This window comes from Macaca fascicularis, chromosome 7 (assembly GCF_037993035.2).
Source record: "Macaca fascicularis isolate 582-1 chromosome 7, T2T-MFA8v1.1".
Classification (NCBI taxonomy): Eukaryota; Metazoa; Chordata; class Mammalia; order Primates; family Cercopithecidae; genus Macaca; species Macaca fascicularis.
The window spans coordinates 88,330,986-88,347,060 of record NC_088381.1 but is presented as its reverse complement, the minus strand read 5'-3'; the positions used below and the strand labels follow the sequence as shown (position 1 = coordinate 88,347,060).

Genomic DNA, 16,075 nt, shown 5'->3' with positions numbered 1-16,075 from the left:
ACATATATAGGGACAGAGTAACAAGTAAAGGAGTGTGTACACATCTTAGGGTTTGGAGGGGAATGACTGACGTTATCCTGCTGTTAGAAAAAGGAAAATTCAAAGAAAATGTTAACATGGCTGCAGTTGGGCATATGGGTAATAAAACCCAGGCCTATAAAATAAAGCTGACCTCTTGCCTGTGTAACTGGAGTTTGTTAAATATTTCACTGACAGGGACTGGTCATAAACCTGCTTATCAGATGTAGAACAAAGACAGGATGGAGTTAGTCACCCTCTCTCCACCAGACCCTAAGATGCTTAACCTTTCTCCCTACTCACTCAACTGTATATTTATCTTATGTATGGCGTCACTGAGCACTCATCAGAATCACAAGAATGTAATGTTGTTTCCGTAACCACTTCTCCCGCCTTCTGTGCCACACATGTCCCCCTTAGAAAATTTAAATATACTGCGCCTCATGTAAACTAGTTTGGGACCTATTCTAGGTCTATTCTAAGTCTGTGTTCTCAGGCATAACTCCTCAAACTTGGCTGAGAATAAATCTAACCATGACTTCTTTAAGTTCAAGTGCCTGTTACGTCACTTTTCAGTTGACACTGCCTCTGTGCTTCACCTGCTAGGCAAGGTTACAATCAGTACACGTCAGTGAAAACATTTGACATGGCTGGGCATGGTGGCTCACGTCTGTAATCCCAGAACTTTGGGAGGCAGACATAGGTGGTTCACCTGGGATCAGGAGTTTGAGACCAGCTTGCCCAACATAGCAAAACCTTGAGTCTGCTTAAAAAAAAAAAAAGGTAGCCAGACATGGTGGTGCATGCCTATAGTCCCAGCTACTTGGGAGGCTGAGGCAGGAGGATCACTTGAACCCAGAAGGCGTCAGGTTGCAGTGAGCCGAAATTGTGCCACTGCACTCCAGCTTGGGCAACACAGCAAGACTCTGTCTCAAAAAAAAAAAAAAAGAAAGAAAGAAAGAAAGAGAGAAAGAAAGAAAGAAAGAAAGAAAGAAAGAAAGAAAGAAAGAAAGAAAGAAAGACAGACAAGACAAGGCAAAAAACAACAAACTTTAGCCTTTCAGGCTAGAGTTCAGCTTTAGCTCATAGGTCTAGTTTCTGTTACCTATATGCCCAACCTGCAGCCATCTTGGGCCACTTTTAAACATTGTTCTTTCAGATTTTCTTTTTTCTGACAAGTGCCATTCAGGAAAAATCAGGAGGGGGATGGGGACAAGGGCTTTGTCCAGGCGACATTTATGCAGATTGTATTCCTAGTCTGGTCTGGGGCCTTGTCTTCTTGTATGATGACTTTGGGAGGAAGGTTGCAATTGCTTGAGCCTAGAGACAAATATCTGTTCCTTTTTCCTTCTGTCAGTTTTCTTGGTTGTGGATCAACAAAATGAAGATGTCTCCTAGAAGAATAAAATAGTAAGGTCAGCAACTCAAGGGTTAATGCACCAGGCTGTAACAAAGGTGTGAATTCTAGCCTCCCTGGGGCTCCAGTTACTTCAGTTTTTATGCTCCGAGATGTATTTACCAAGCTCAGATAACTTCACTGGCGAATTTCAATAAATGTTTCAGGAATAATGACAATTCTACACAACCTCTTGCAGAAAAATTGGAGATGAGATAATAATTCTCAACTCTTTACATGAGGACAGTGTATTCTGATATTAAAAGCAAAGATACTTCAAAAGAAAGAAAACTACAGATCAGAGTCTCTTAAGAACATAGAAGCCAAAAAGTTTAACATAACTTTAGCGAGTTGAATTCAACAGTATATAAAATAATGATACATCAGAATCAAGGGGGATTTATCCCAGAAAAGCAAATTTGGTTTGATATTCAAAATTAATCAATGTACAAAGTATATTATATTAAAAAGAAAAACATGATTATATCAAAAGATGTAGACAAAACATTTGTCAAAATTTCACATTCGTTTATTTATTACTTACTTATATTTTTAGAAATGGGGGTTTCCCTCTGTCCCCCAAGCTGGAGGGCAGTAGTACAACCATAGGTCACTACAGCCTTAACTTCTTAGGCTCAAGTGATCTTCCTGCCTCAGCCTCCTGAGTAGCTGGGACTACCAGTGTGTGCCATCGTGCCCTGATAATAATTTTTTCTTTCTTTCTTTCTTTCTTTGCTTTTTTTTTTTTTTTTTTGAGATGGAGTTTCGCTTTTTGTTGCCCAGGCTGGAGTGCAGTGGAGCAATCTCACTGCAACCTCTGCCTCCCAAATTCAAGCGATTCTCCTGCCTCAGCCTCCTGAGTAGCTGGGATTACAGGCGCCCACCACCACACCCAGTTAATTTTTTTTGTATTTTTAGTAGAGATGGGGTTTCACCATGTTGGCCAGGCTGGTCTGGAACTCCTGACCTCAGGTGATCCACCCGCCTTGGCCTCCCAAAGTGCTGGGATTACAGGCATGAGCCACCGCGCCTGGTACCCTGATAATTTTTTAAAATTTTTCATACAGACAGGTTCTCACTTTGTTTCCCAGGTTGGTCTTGCACTCCTGGGCTCAAGTGATCCTCTCATCTTGGCTTTCCAAAGCACTGAGATTACAGACATGAGCCACCAGTGCCTGCTACACATTCACTTCTCATATAAACTCTCAGCAAATTAGAAATAGAAGGGCCTTTCTCAATCTGATAAAGGGCACCTATGAAAAACTTTCAGCTAACAATATACTTAATGATGAAAGACTGACTGATTTCCCTGTAAGATTAGGACAAGCAAGGACATCTGCTTTCATCACTATCATCAGCAACATATGGAGATTCTTGAACAGTAATGCAAAAAAATTAAAATGGAAGCCATCCATGTTTAAATGAAGAAGTAAAACTGTTTTATTCCGGGCCAGGCGCAGTAGCTCACGCCTATAATCCCAGCACTTTGGGAGGCCGAGGCGGGCAGATAACCTGAGGTCAGGAGTTTGAGACCAGCCTGACCAACATGGAGAAATCCCAAGTCTCTACTAAAAATACAAAATTAGCTGGGTGTGGCAGCACATGCCTGTAATCCCAGCTACTCGGGAGACTGAGGTAGGCGAATTGCTTCAACCCAGGAGGTGGAGGTTGCAATGAGCCGAGATAGTACCATTGCACTCCAGGCTGGGCAACAAGAGTGTAGGGTTCTCTTCCAAGGCAGGTTCTAACCAACCCAACACATATTGGACCTCTGGCATTCCAGTGACTTGGTGTCCTCTATTTGCAGAAAGTCCAGTGACTCAGCTTTAACTTTGTGTCCCCTTTGAGAGATCAGCTGGTAGAGTGGAGGACTATACACATCTGTGGACATCCTTAGGTTGCTGGTTCAATTCCAGCTCGAGGGAAGTGTCTGAGTCTTTTGTGCACACACCAATGCTCTCTGGCTACACCTCTGCCTGGTCAAAGGCCCTGCTGTCGCCACACTCTCCCAGGCAAAACCCAGCAAAGCCTTATCCAGATCACCTAGCTTGCCATGCCTGTGCTGTTGCCAGTACGCTTCAGCACAAAGCGCCCCTTACTTCTGCTTTGTGACCCAGCCAATCCCCATCCAAATGCTTACCATCTCAGGGCTGTTTCATTTTTATTCACAGGCTGCTTTTAAACCTAAGCACTGCTGGGGAATCTGGCAACACAGCTGGATTCATCTGTGACCAAGCTCTCCTGACCAGGCTGGCAAACCCTGGAAGGCCAAGCTCCCAGAAGGCCATCAAGCACTCAGGACAATGCTGTAGGGCCAAGGACAACCATGATATCATCCGTGAACTCACCCTCTCCCTCTCATTTCCTTCTTGAGCTATTACTACCTCACCTCTGTCTCTGTCTCATTCTCTCTCTCTCTTTCACAATTTCTCTGTATATTCACAATCTCTGTATATTCCTCTCTGTCTGTCTCTCCCCTTTCTCCCTGTCACTCTGTGTCTCTCTCATTCTCCTTTGTCAGGAATGTATAGACTCATGCAGACAGAAAATGCTCATCCTTGCTATGTTGTGTCTACTTGGGGAGACAGCAGCCACCCTGAGAATTTTCTAAGGCAAAGAACCTCCATTGGCAAGGTCAGGTTGCCCCATGGGATGAGGACATGGTGTGCCTACCCACTCACCCTTGTCCCAAGTCCCTCAAGCCTCACCTTTCCTGAGTCTTCGCACTTTTTTATTTTGCTACAGCTGGGCTTGGCTCCTGCTGGAAGACTAAGGATACCTACTGCTCACCGCTTAGTTCACAGATATCAAAAACACCTGCCGCTTAGGAGGCTGCGAAAGCCAGAAGGAAGTACAAAATGGCAGGCTTGAAAAGAGCGTCGGTGAGCTGGGAGAGTTGGGGATTGTTGGTCTATGACAGGAAACAGAAGTGAAACTTGAGTGACATCTGTCATCATACAGTGGCACACAAATTCACCTCCTTAGAAAGGCCACTGCCTGGTGGGTCTGAGCAGTTTGGACCTTTTACACTGGGATCTAGCTGCACAGTTGGGCTCCCCTACCTTTGAGAAAAATATGCTAAAGCCAAGTCAGAGAGAATGGATCAGAAATGGACCAGGCTTTCACCAACCAATGGAGCTTCACATCTGTGGAGATGTAGTGGGTTTGGTGGGTATGGGGCAGAGAAGAAAGCCAATGAGTGTCCCTTGGTCTCATCCCAAGAGCTCAGAAAAATGTGCATCAGACACTTGATGTACAGATGCAACCTATCACAGAGAGCACTCTAAGCCCAATGGTCCATGGGAGCATGGCCCTCTGAAGCCCTTTGAGGACTGGATCCCTGCCCTCCCCTACCCTCTATGGCCACAAGAACTGTTTCATTGTGGGTCTCAAACTAGAGACTCTATGTGTCTTCTTCTTCTGGAAAGCAGCAGATGGTCTCCCCGAACACTGCCTATTCCCCTCACGTTCCCCTGGCTGTGTTAATCTTTCCCACTTCTCACTGCTAATGAAAAAGAGCTAAGCTGTGGATTCACCAGTGCTCTGAGACGATTCTATGGCTGTGGAGCCACAGAGAAATCCCAGTCTCCAATGACACCAAAAACAGAGACCAGTGAACAGGGACCAAAGGTAGCACCTTAGGTCTTCATTAGATATGTTCCTGATGGGACATGGAGGCACGGGTCCTCTGAAACCTCAGTTTGGTGTTTTGAGGGCAAAAGCAGAAGGGGGCCAGGTAGTGGGCTTTGGTGACCAGCACAAGCGAGGGTGAACCCCAGATGCCCACTTTTCCAGTCTGGGACATAACAGAGAGTAGCAAGGGGTGTTCATGCATCTGACTCTCACCCTTGGTCATCCATACCCACTTAGCATAAGACAGGGAGAGGACTTAAACTCAGTGGAGGCTAGGTCCCTTGGGGGTAGGTTGCTGCACCCCCACTAGGTGTTCAGCTGGGGGATGGGTATCTCAGTGGTCTTGGGGTGGTGGGCATACACCAGATGGGATGTGAAACCTTTGCCAAAGACGTGGGGCCAGGAGAAAGTCACACCTCTGTCCTCTACCGCCATTTTTTTGTTTGTTTATTTTTTTTTTGCTTTTCCAAGAAACCCGCAGAACCTTGCTGATGTGGTTTGGCTGTGTCCCCACCCAAATCTCAACTTGAATTGTATCTCCCAAAATTCCAACGTGTTGTGGGAGGGACCGGGGGGGGGGTAATTGAATCATGGGGGTCAGTCTTTCCTGTGCTATTCTCATGAATAAGTCTCACAATATCTGATGGGTTTATCAGCGGTTTCTGCTCTTGCTTCTCTCTCATTTTCTCCTGCCACTGTCATGTAAGAAGTGCCTTTTGCCTCCCACCATGATTCTGAGGCCTCCCTAGCCCGGTGTAATTGTAAGTCCAATTAAACCTCTTTTTCATCACAGTCTGGGGTGTGTCTTTATCAGCAGCATGAAAATGGACTAATACAGTAAATTGGTACCAGTAGAGACGGGCATTGCTGAAAAGATACCCAAAAATGCGGAAGTGACTTTGAAACTGGGTAACAGGCATAGTTTGGAACAGTTTGGAGCGTTCAGAATAAGACACGAAAATGTGGGAAAGTTTAGAACTTCTTAGAGACTTGTTGAATGACTTTACCCAAAATGCTGATAGTGATATGGACAATAAAATCCAGGCTGAGGTGGTCTCCGATGGAGATAAGGAACTTGTTGGGAACTAGAGCAAAGATTATTCTTGTGTTTTAGCAAAGAGACTAACAGCATTTTGTCTCTGCCCTAAAGATTTGTGGAACTTTGAACTTGAGTAAGATGATTTAGGGTATCTGGCAGAAGAAATTTCTAAGCAGCAAAGCATTCAAGAGGTGACTTGGGTACTGTTAAGGGCATTCAGTTTTTTGTTGTTTTGTTGTTGTTGTTGTTGAGACAGAGTCTTGATCTGTGGCCTAGACTGGAGTACAGTGGTGCGATATCGGCTCACTGCAAGCTGCGCCTCCTGAGTTCTCCTGCCTCTCAGCCTCCCGAGTAGCTGGAACTACAGGTGCCCGCCACCATGGCTGGCCAATTTTTTTTTTTTTTTTTGTATTTTTAGTAGAGATGGGGTTTCACCATGTTAGCCAGGATGGTCTCAATCTCCTGACCTCATGATCCACCCACCTCGGCCTCCCAAAGTGCTGGGATTACAGGCGTGAGCCAACACACCCGGTGGCATTCAGTTTTATATGGGAAGCAGAGCATAAAAGTTTGGAAAATTTGCAGCCTGACTATGTGATATAAAAGAAAAACCCAACCCCATTTTCTGGGGAGAAATTCAAACTGGCTGCAGAATTTTGCCTAAGTAGCAAGGAGCCTAATGTTAATCCCCAAGACCATGGGGAAAATGTCTCCAGGCCATGTCAGAGACCATCACGGCAGCCCCTCCCATCCATCACAGGCCCAGAAGCACAGGAGGAAAAAGTGGTTTCGTCGGCTGGGCCCAGGGTCCTAGTGCTTTGTGCAGCCTAGGAACTTGGTGCCCTGTGTCCCAGCTGCTCCACCTGTGGCTGAAAGAGGCTAACATACAGCTTGGGCTGTGGCTTCAGAGGGTGGAAGCCCCAAGCCTTGGCAGCTTCCACATGGTGTTGAGCCTGTAGGTGCACAGATGTCAAGAATTGAGGTTTGGGAACCTCCTCCTAGATTTCAGAAGATGTATGGAAATGCTTGGATGCCCAGGCGAAAGCTTGCTGCAGGGGTGGGGCCCTCATGGAGAACCTCTGCTAGGACAATATGAAAGGGAAATGTGCAGTCAGAGTCCCCATGCAGAGTCCCTACTGGGGCATTGCCTAGTGGAGCTGTGAGAAGAGGGCCACCGTCCTCCAGACCCCAGAATGGTAGATCCACTGACAGCTTGCACCATGCACCTGGAAAAGCTGCAGACACTCAACACCAGCCCAGGAAAGCAGCTCAGAGAGAGGCTGTACCCTGCAAAGACACACGGGTGGAGCTGCCCAAGACCATGGGAACCTACCTCTTGCATCACTGTGACCTGGATGTGAGACCTGAAGTCAAAGGAGATTTAAGATTTAAGATTTGACTGCCCCGCTGGATTTCGGACTTGCATGGCCTCTATAACCCCTTTGTTTTGGCAAATTTCTCCCATTTGGAATGGCTATATTTATCTAATACCTGTACCCCCATTGTATCTAGGAAGTAACAAGCTTGCTTTTGATTTTACAGGCTCATAGGCAGAAGGGACTTGCCTTGTCTCAGATGAGACTTTGGACTGTGGACTTTTGGGTTAATGCTGAAATGAGTTAAGGCTTTGGAGGACTGTTGGGAAAGCATGATTAGTTTTGAAATGTGAGGACATGAGATTTGGAGGGGCCAGAGGTGGAATGATATGGTTTGGCTTTGCCCCTACCCAAATCTCAACTTGAATTGTATCTCCCCAAATTCCCACATATTGTGGGAGGGATGGGGGAGATAACTGAATCATGGGGGCCGGTTTTTCCGGTGCTATTCTCCTGATAGTGAATAAGTCTCACAAGATCTGATGGGTTTACCAGGGTGTTCCGCTTTTGCTTATCTCTCATTTTCTCCTGCCTCTGCCGTGTAAGAAGTGCCTTGGCCAGGAGCAGTGGCTCACGCCTGTAATCCCAGCACACTTTAGGAGGCCGAGGAGGGCGGATCACCTGAGGTCGGGAGTTCGAGACCAGCCTGACCAACATGGAGAAACCCCAAGTCTTTATTTAAAATACAAAATTAGCTGGGCGTGGCAGCGCATGCCTGTAATCCCAGTTACTCTGGAGGCTGAGGCAGCAAAATCGCTTGAACCTGGGAGGCGGAGGTTGCCGTGAGCTGAGATCGCGCCATTGCACTCTGGCCTGAGCAACAAGAGTGAAACTCCGTCTCAAAAAAAAAAAAAAAAAAAAAAAAAAAGGAGAAGGAGAAGAACTTTTTACCCCCAGCCATCATTCTGAGGCCTCCCCAGCCACGTGAAACTGTGAGTCCAATTAAACCTCTTTTTCATCCCAGTCTCGGGTATGTCTTTATCAGCAGCAATGAAAACGGACTAATACACTTGCCCTACTTCAGAAAGAGGCAGCCTCTGGGGGAGGGGGGTGGGTGGGACGGGGCGGGGGGAAAGAGTTCTTGGTCGGTTTGCAGAGGAGGGAAGCCAAGCCCCAGGTGGGCGCTGGGGAGGAAGGGTATCACAGTGCATCTGCAAGCCCTGGGCGAGTTCTTCTCCCCTAGTCCCATTTGTTCTCTCTCTCACTTCCAGCACACTTGAATGCGCCAAAAAGTGAGCATAGGACACTGGGGGAAAAGGGCGGCGGCACATCGGGAGGAGGGGCGTGTGTGTTGGCCGGGAAGGGAGTAAGGGAGTAGGAAGACCAGAATTTTAGGAAAGGGCTCCTTAAGGACTTCCAGCAGACCCTGAAGCTGGTCTGTGGATAGCGGCCGCCCACTCAGAAGCTTTCTGAGTTCTTCTTTCCTCCTCCAGCAACCCCTGTCCCACAGGATTCACCCATCCACCTCGCCCATCCCCCTGACCGAGCCCTCTCACCCTCTTATTTTCTTTCACTGAGGACTGTCATCCTCACTTGGCACAGGTGGAGGAAGGCCACAGGTGAGAGCCTCCCGTCTTGGATCGTGGCTATCAGCGCCCCGAGACGCAAGGAAACTACACTCAGAGGATTTGCCCCACCCTGAGAGGGGCGCGGTGGCGACCCGCGCAAGGTTCTCTTCTAAGGTGGGTTCCAATCAACTCAAAGAGTGTTGAACCTCCAGCATTCCAAGGACTTGGCTTCCTCCATTTGCAGAAAGTCCAGTGATCCAGGTCTTGGAGCGTGCACCCTTCGATAGCTCAGCTGGTAGAGCGGAGGACTGTAGACTGCAGAGAAGTTTGTGGACATCCTTAGGTCGCTGGTTCGATTCCGGCTCGAAGGAGGTGCCTAATACTTTTGCACACAATGCCACCTGGTGCCTGGTCAAACACTCTGCAGCCTCCAACTAGTATCCACCCACACTCTCCCAGTCAAAACCCAGAGAAACCTTTCCTGATCACCCGGTTTCCACACCTGTGCTGTGGCCAGGAAACATTCCCGCAAGCCCACTCATTCTTCCCACAGTCCAGGGACAGGTACTCTTCAACGCAAAGCGCCCCTTGCTTCTGCTTTGTGACCCAGTTGGCCCCTCTCCCCAAGCCCCTTTGCACCCCCACCATCCAGAGCTCTTTCACTTTTATCCACAGACTGCTCTGGGTGCTGAGGGCCAACAACTCTAGCAACACTGTGTGCTCACCGTTGATAGATCTCTCGATCTATTAAACTAGTGGGTCCACCATCAAGTCCCAGAAGGTCAAGCCTGCTGGAAGAGAAAAGGGTCAGAGACAACTGTGACATCCTCAGAAAAATAAATAAATAACTTGCTCTCTATGCTCTCTCATCTCCTTCTCCAAGTCTCTAGCAACGCTTTTCCATCTGAGCATTCTCTCTCTCTCTCTCTCTCTCTGTTTTTCTCTGACTCTATTTCTCTCATTATATTTTGCTTGTAATGTATAGATGTTTACAGACAGAAAATGTTCATTTCTGTTTTGTTTAGTCTCTTTGTAGGAGAGAGCTGCCACCCTGAGATTTTCTTAATGAATAGAGCTTCCACTGGCTCCATAATGTTTTCCTTCAGGTTGAGAAAAAAACTGTGCCCCCTCCCCACATATGCCAAGCCTCACATTTCCTGAGCCTTCACACCCTTTAATGTTGCTACAGTAACCTTTGGGTTCCTGCTGGAAGAAGAAAGATACCTTTCACTCAGTTCAAAGTTTGCAAAAACACCTACACCAAGTGTCTTGCTAGTTGTGAAGGTTGTGAAAGAGGGAAAGAGAGTATAAAAGGGCAGACTTGGAAAGAACTTCAGTGACCCAGGAGAGTTGGGGGCTGTTGGGTCCATGGCAGGGAGCAGAATTGAAGCTTGGGTGGCAACTGCCACCCTGCAGAGGCACACAAGTTCACCTCCTTAGGCCACTGGCTTGTTGCATCTGAGCAGCATGCTAACACTTTTATGTGGGGGCTCTAGAGGCACAGCTGGAAGGTTGCACCTTTACAAGAGGAAGATGGCTGGCACAATCTAAGAGCATGAAGCAGGAAATGGGCTTGACTTTCACCAACCAAGTGGGGCTTCACCTCTGGGAAGATGAAATGGGTTCATCAAAGTATGGGCCAGAGAGGAACCACAATGAGTGTCCCCTGGTCTCATCCTATGCTCTGGGGAAAAAAAATCTTCAGACACTTGATGCACAGATGGAAGTTAGTACAAAGAGCACTGCAAGCAAAACAGTGATGGAAATTTGGTTTTCAGAGGCCTTCTGGGAACCCAGGGGCCACTCTCCCCTAGCTGATGGGCATAACTGCTTTTTCACTCTGCGTCTCAAACTAGAGACTCCACATGTCTTCCTCTCCTAGAAAGCAGCTCCTGTTCTCGCCCTAGGGCCTATTCCCTACCTCTTCTCTGCTATATCAGCCTTTCCTGCTTCCCACTACTAATGGAAAGGGGCGGAGCTGTGGACTCACCAGTGCCCCAGCAACATTCTGTAGCTCTGCAGCTACAGAGAGATCCCAGAGCCTGGAATGACATTACTGCAGAAATCAGCAAACAGAAACCAAACAGGATCTTTGGTCTATACCGGATGTGTCCTTGATAAGATGTGGCGGTACCAGGTTTTTTGGAACCTAGGCTTGGTGCTTTGAGGGAAAAAACAGAGGTGGGCCATTGAGTGGTGTTTGGTCATCAGCAACAGCAAAAGTGTGGGTGATCCCTGACCCTGACTTTTCCCCTATAAACTCAATAAAGGGTGGGCCTTTTAGGTTCGGCTTGCTGTGCCACCAGTGCCTGTTTCACTGTTTGTGTGGGTGATGAGTGGTCTTGAGATAGTGGACACACACCATACGGGATATGAAACCTTTGTAACAATTTGGGGCCTAGGTAAGGGGTCCAAAGCTCGCCTGTGTTTCTATCAGCCCCTTTTTCTTTCTACTTTAGAAAGCAGCAGCCTCCGGGAAAGGATTCTTGGTCAGTTTGCAGAGGAGTGGATCGAAGCTTTTATGCTGGCCCTTGGGGTTAGAGGTAGTGGGTATCACATGGTGATCTGTGAGTCCCTGGCCCTGGTCTCTCCCCACATATCCCTTTCTTTTATTTATTTATTTATTTTTTTCATGGTCTCTGTCGCCCAGGCTGGAGTGCAGTGGCAAGATCACAGCTCACTGTAGCCTCAAACCCCTGGGCTCGAATGATCCTCCCACATCAGCCTGCTGAGTGGCTAGGACCGAAGGTGCAGGCCACCGCACCCGGATATGTTTTAAAAGTTTTTCTGTAAAGACGGCTTCTCCCTATGTTGCCTAGGCTGATCTTGAAGTCCTGGGCTCAGGCGCCCCTCCCGCCTTGGCCCGCTAAATTGTTGGGATTACGGCGCCAGCCACCACGCCGGCCTCCACCTATCCTCCTGCATTTCCTCCCTGTCTTCCCATTGTGCCTCAATACGCCAAAAAGTGAGCATAGAACACTGGGTAGAAGGGCTGAGTACATCGAGAGGAGTGTGTTTGAGGTGGTGGGAAGTAGAGGCCAGGCTGTTAGGGCAGTGCCCCCTTAGGGTCTTCCATCAGACCCTAACGCTAGGTTAGGGGTTGGAAGCTGCTTACACCACGCCCATGCGGGTTCTCCACTTTCCTCCACCAGTGTCCCCTCCTTCACTGGACCCACCCATCAGTCTCACCAACTCCTCTGCCCTCGCAGTCTTACCTCTGGCCACTAAGCGCTGTCATCTTCACAAGTAGAGCGATGCAGAGGGAGAAGAAGGCCACAAGTGAGAGCTCCTCCTCGTGGATCGTGGCTATCAGCGCCCAAGAGACGCCAGGCACCACCCCCGCCCAGAGGATTTGCTCCATCCGGAAAGGGGCGCGGTGGAGACCGGCACAGTTCTCTTCCAAACCGGGTTCCAATTAACTTTGCGAGTATTGGATCTCCGGCGGTCCAGGGACTTGGCTTCCTCCATTTGCAGAAAGTCCAGTGAGTCAGCCTGAACGGCGTGCACCCTTCGATAGCTCAGCTGGTAGAGCGGAGGACTGTAGACTGTAGAAAAATTTGTGGACATCCTTAGGTCGCTGGTTCGATTCCGGCTCGAAGGAAGTGCTTGACTCTTTTGTGCACAATGCTGCCTGGCTGCATCTGTTCCCGGTCAAAGACCTTGCAGCCTTTGCAGCCTTCCAGTCATAACACTTTCCCACGGAAAACCCAGCAAAATCCTGCCTTTCCTAATCACACTCCTGGGAACCTCCTCATTCTTCCCGAATCCTCTCTTCAGCGCAAAACAGTACCCCTTGCCTTGTGACCCAGCCAAACCCCAATTCGTGCCCCCACCATCCTATGCCTTTCCACTTGTATTTACGAACTGCCCACCCATCCCCCTGTCCCAAATCCCTCAAGCTTCACCTTTCCTGAGCCTTCACAACTTTTTATGTTGCTACAGCCAAGTTTGGCTACTGCTGGAAAAGTAAGGATATCTAATAGTCAGTTCAGAGTCTGGAAAAACACCTGCACCAAGTGCCCTGCCTACTTCCGAGGGTAAGGGAAAGGGAAGGGGAGTACCAAAAAAGTGCAGACTTCAAAACAGCTTCAGTGATCCTGGAGAGTTACGGGTTATTGGGTCCATGGCACGGAGCAGACGTAAAGCTTGAGTGACAGCTGTCATTATACAGAGACACATGAATTTGCCTGCTTAGACAGGCCACTGTTTTGTGGGTCTGAGCAGTTTGGAGCATTTGCTCTGGGACCTAGAGGCACAGTTGGGTTCTCCTACTCCCAAGAAAAATGTGCTGAGGTCCAGTCAGAGAGAATGGAGTCAGAAATGAACTGAACTTTATCAACCAAGTGAAGCTTCACCTCTGGGGAGTTGGAGTGGGTTTGGTGGCGTATGTGGCAGAGAAGAAAGCCCATGAGCATCCTTTGGTCTCACTGCATAATCTTGGAAAAAGCTTCCAGACGTTTGATGTAAAGATGCAGCCTATCAGAGAGCACCCCAAACTGAATGGCCCAGGAAAGCATGGCCTTCTGAAGCCTGCTTGGGACTGGCTTGCCCCATCCACTACCTGCTGGGTCCACAGGAACTGTTTAATTGTGCCTCTCAAACTAGATACTGCACATATTACTGCACATATCTTTTTCACGTGGAAAGCAGCTCCTGGTATCCCGACACCGCGTATTCTCTCCCACGTCACCCCGACTGTGTCAACCTTTCCTTCTTTTTTGGTGTCACCAGTGCTCTGGGATGATTCTATGGCTCTGGAGCCACACAGAGATCCCAGCCTCCAATGACACCAAAGGCAAAGACCAGCTAACAAGGAGGGACCAAAAGTAGCACCTCAGGCCTTCATTGGATATATTCCTGATGGGGCATGGAGTCACCAGATCCCTTGGAACCTTTGCTCAGTACTTTGGGGGAAAACCAGAGGCGAACCAACAAATGGGTTTGGTAGCCAGCACAAGTGAGAGTGAACCCTGGTGCCCACTCTTCCCAGTTGTGCCATGGCAGAGAGTAGCAGGAGGTCTGTGAGGATCTGACCCTCACCCTTGGAGATCCACACCCACTTGCCGTAAGACAGGAAGTGGACATAAACTCAGTGGAGGCTAGGTTCCTTGGGTGTGGCTTCCTGTGCTCCTCTAGGTGTTCTGCTGCAGGGTGAGTGTCTCAGTAGCCTTGGAGTGGTGGGCACACGCCAGATGGGATCTGAAACTTTTGTCAAAGATGTGGGGTCAGGATAAGGAGTCCAAAGCTCACACTTCTGTCCTTTACCTGGCTTCTTGTTTTTCAAGGAAACCCACAGAACTTTGCCTTATTTCAGAAATCGGCAGCTTCTGACTGGAATTCTTGGCCTGTTTGCAGAAGAGGGTATCTCACATGTGCATCTGCAAGCCTGGGAGAGATTTCCTCACCTCACTTCCCAGTGCACTTCAATGCGCCAAAATGTGAGCATAGACTCCTGTGAGGAGAAGGGCGGGGCGCCTGGGGAGGAGGGCCCTGTGTGTGTGGTGGGGGAGGGAGTAGAGAGATCAGACTGTTACGGGCAGCGCCCATTAGAGACCTGCACCAGACCCTGAGGTTGGGCTGGAGTTGTCAGCTGCCTATCCAGCGCCCATTAGGGTTTTCCTCCTTTCCTCCTCCAGCGTTCTCTCCCCGACTAGACCCACCCAACCACTTCGCCAATCCCTGTGCCCTCACCGACTCACCTCATTTTCTCTCAGGTCACGGGGGACTGTCATCCTCACCTGTAGAAAGGGGGATACTCAGGGACAGGAAGGCTGTCACAGATGAGAGCTCCTCCTCGTGGATGGTGGCTATCAGAGCCCGAGAGACGCCAGGCATCCTCGCCCAGAGGATTTGCTCTGCCCCGAAAGGGGCACGGTGGCGACCCGCGCAGAGTTCTCTTCCAAGGTGGGTCCCAACCAATCCAACTCATATTGGACCTCGAGCATTCCAGGGAGGTGGCTTCCTCTGTTTGCAGAAAGTCTAATGACTCAGGTTTGACAGCACGCACCCTTCGATAGCTCAGCTGGTAGAGCGGAGGACTGTAGATTGTACAGACATTGTGGACATCCTTAGGTCGCTGGTTCGATTCCGGCTCGAAGGAAGTGCCTGACACTTTTGCACGCAATGCTGCCTGGCCGCACTTCTGCATGGTTAAAAGCCCTGCAGCCTCCAAGTAGTAACCACACTCTCCCGGGCAAAACACCCACAAAGCCTTTCCTGATCGCCTAGCTTCCCACGCCTTGCTTCTGCTTTGTGACCCCCACCAATCCTATTCGTGCCATCCCTCACTTCCCCATCCTGTGCTCTTTCGCTTTTATTCACAGACTGCTCTCGGGCTTGAGCATCGCTGCTGGCTGCTGGCTGTGACAACACCGCTGTGCTCAGTTTTGACAGAGCTCTCCTGACCAGGTGGGCAAAACCTGGAAGGTCAAGTTCCCTGGAGAACATCAAGCTTACTTGACAAGGGTGTAAAGTGGGGATAACCATGATATCTTCCGTGAAAACTCACCCTCTCACTCTCATCCGTCTCAGGCTCTTTATCACTGCGTTGAGATCCGACAGTCTCATGTCTGTCTCTGTCTCATTCTCTTTCTCTCTTTCACAGTTTCTCTGTCCCTGTATATTTCTCTTTGTCCCTGTGTCTCTGCCTCCCTCTCTCTCTCCCCTGACCCCTCAGCCAGCCCCTCTCATTCTCCTTTGCTGGAAATGTATAGACTTAGACAGGCATAAAGAAAATATTCATTCCCACTTTGCTGTGTCCTACTTTGGGGAGACAGCTGTCACCCTGAGAATTTCCTGATCGTAAGAACTTCCATTAGCAAGGTCAGGTTGCCCTTTAGGTTGAGGACAAGGTGAGTCTATCCCCTATCCCCACAGCTTTTCCCAAATCCCTCAAGCCTCACTTTTTCTGAGCTTCACAACTTTTCATGCTGCTACAGCCGAGTTTGGCCCCTGCTGGAAAAGCAAGGACCTAATATTCAGTTCAAAGCCATCAAAAACACCTGTGTCGAGTGCCCTGCTACTTGAGATGGTAAGGGAGACAGAAGGGGAATACAAAAGTGCAAGCTCGAAAAGGGCTTCAGTGATCCTGGAGAGTTAGGGGCTG

At 48.8% G+C, this 16,075-nt stretch overlaps 2 long non-coding RNA genes and 3 other non-coding genes across 5 annotated transcripts in view; all 5 read left to right on the top strand.

The window, feature by feature from the left end:
- Positions 1–5,842, top strand: part of LOC135971930 (uncharacterized) — a 35,520-nt gene extending 29,678 nt beyond the window's left edge. The window contains exon 3 of the long non-coding RNA XR_010588349.2: positions 3,586–5,842. This is a non-coding gene — a long non-coding RNA (uncharacterized lncRNA). The remainder of the gene's footprint in view (positions 1–3,585) is intronic.
- A 2,366-nt stretch (positions 5,843–8,208) lies between these two features.
- LOC135971929 (uncharacterized) lies at positions 8,209–11,272 on the top strand. Its single transcript, XR_012415513.1, has 2 exons — positions 8,209–8,394; positions 9,005–11,272. It is a non-coding gene; the product is annotated as an uncharacterized lncRNA (long non-coding RNA).
- Positions 9,248–9,341, top strand: TRNAY-GUA (transfer RNA tyrosine (anticodon GUA)). The gene is made up of 2 exons: positions 9,248–9,284; positions 9,306–9,341. It is a non-coding gene; the product is annotated as a tRNA-Tyr (tRNA).
- A 1,205-nt stretch (positions 11,273–12,477) lies between the features above and the next one.
- Positions 12,478–12,571, top strand: TRNAY-GUA (transfer RNA tyrosine (anticodon GUA)). Its single transcript has 2 exons — positions 12,478–12,514; positions 12,536–12,571. It is a non-coding gene; the product is annotated as a tRNA-Tyr (tRNA).
- Positions 12,572–14,977: 2,406 nt separating this feature from the next.
- Positions 14,978–15,070, top strand: TRNAY-GUA (transfer RNA tyrosine (anticodon GUA)). Its single transcript has 2 exons — positions 14,978–15,014; positions 15,035–15,070. It is a non-coding gene; the product is annotated as a tRNA-Tyr (tRNA).
- The last annotated feature ends 1,005 nt before the right edge of the window (positions 15,071–16,075 follow it).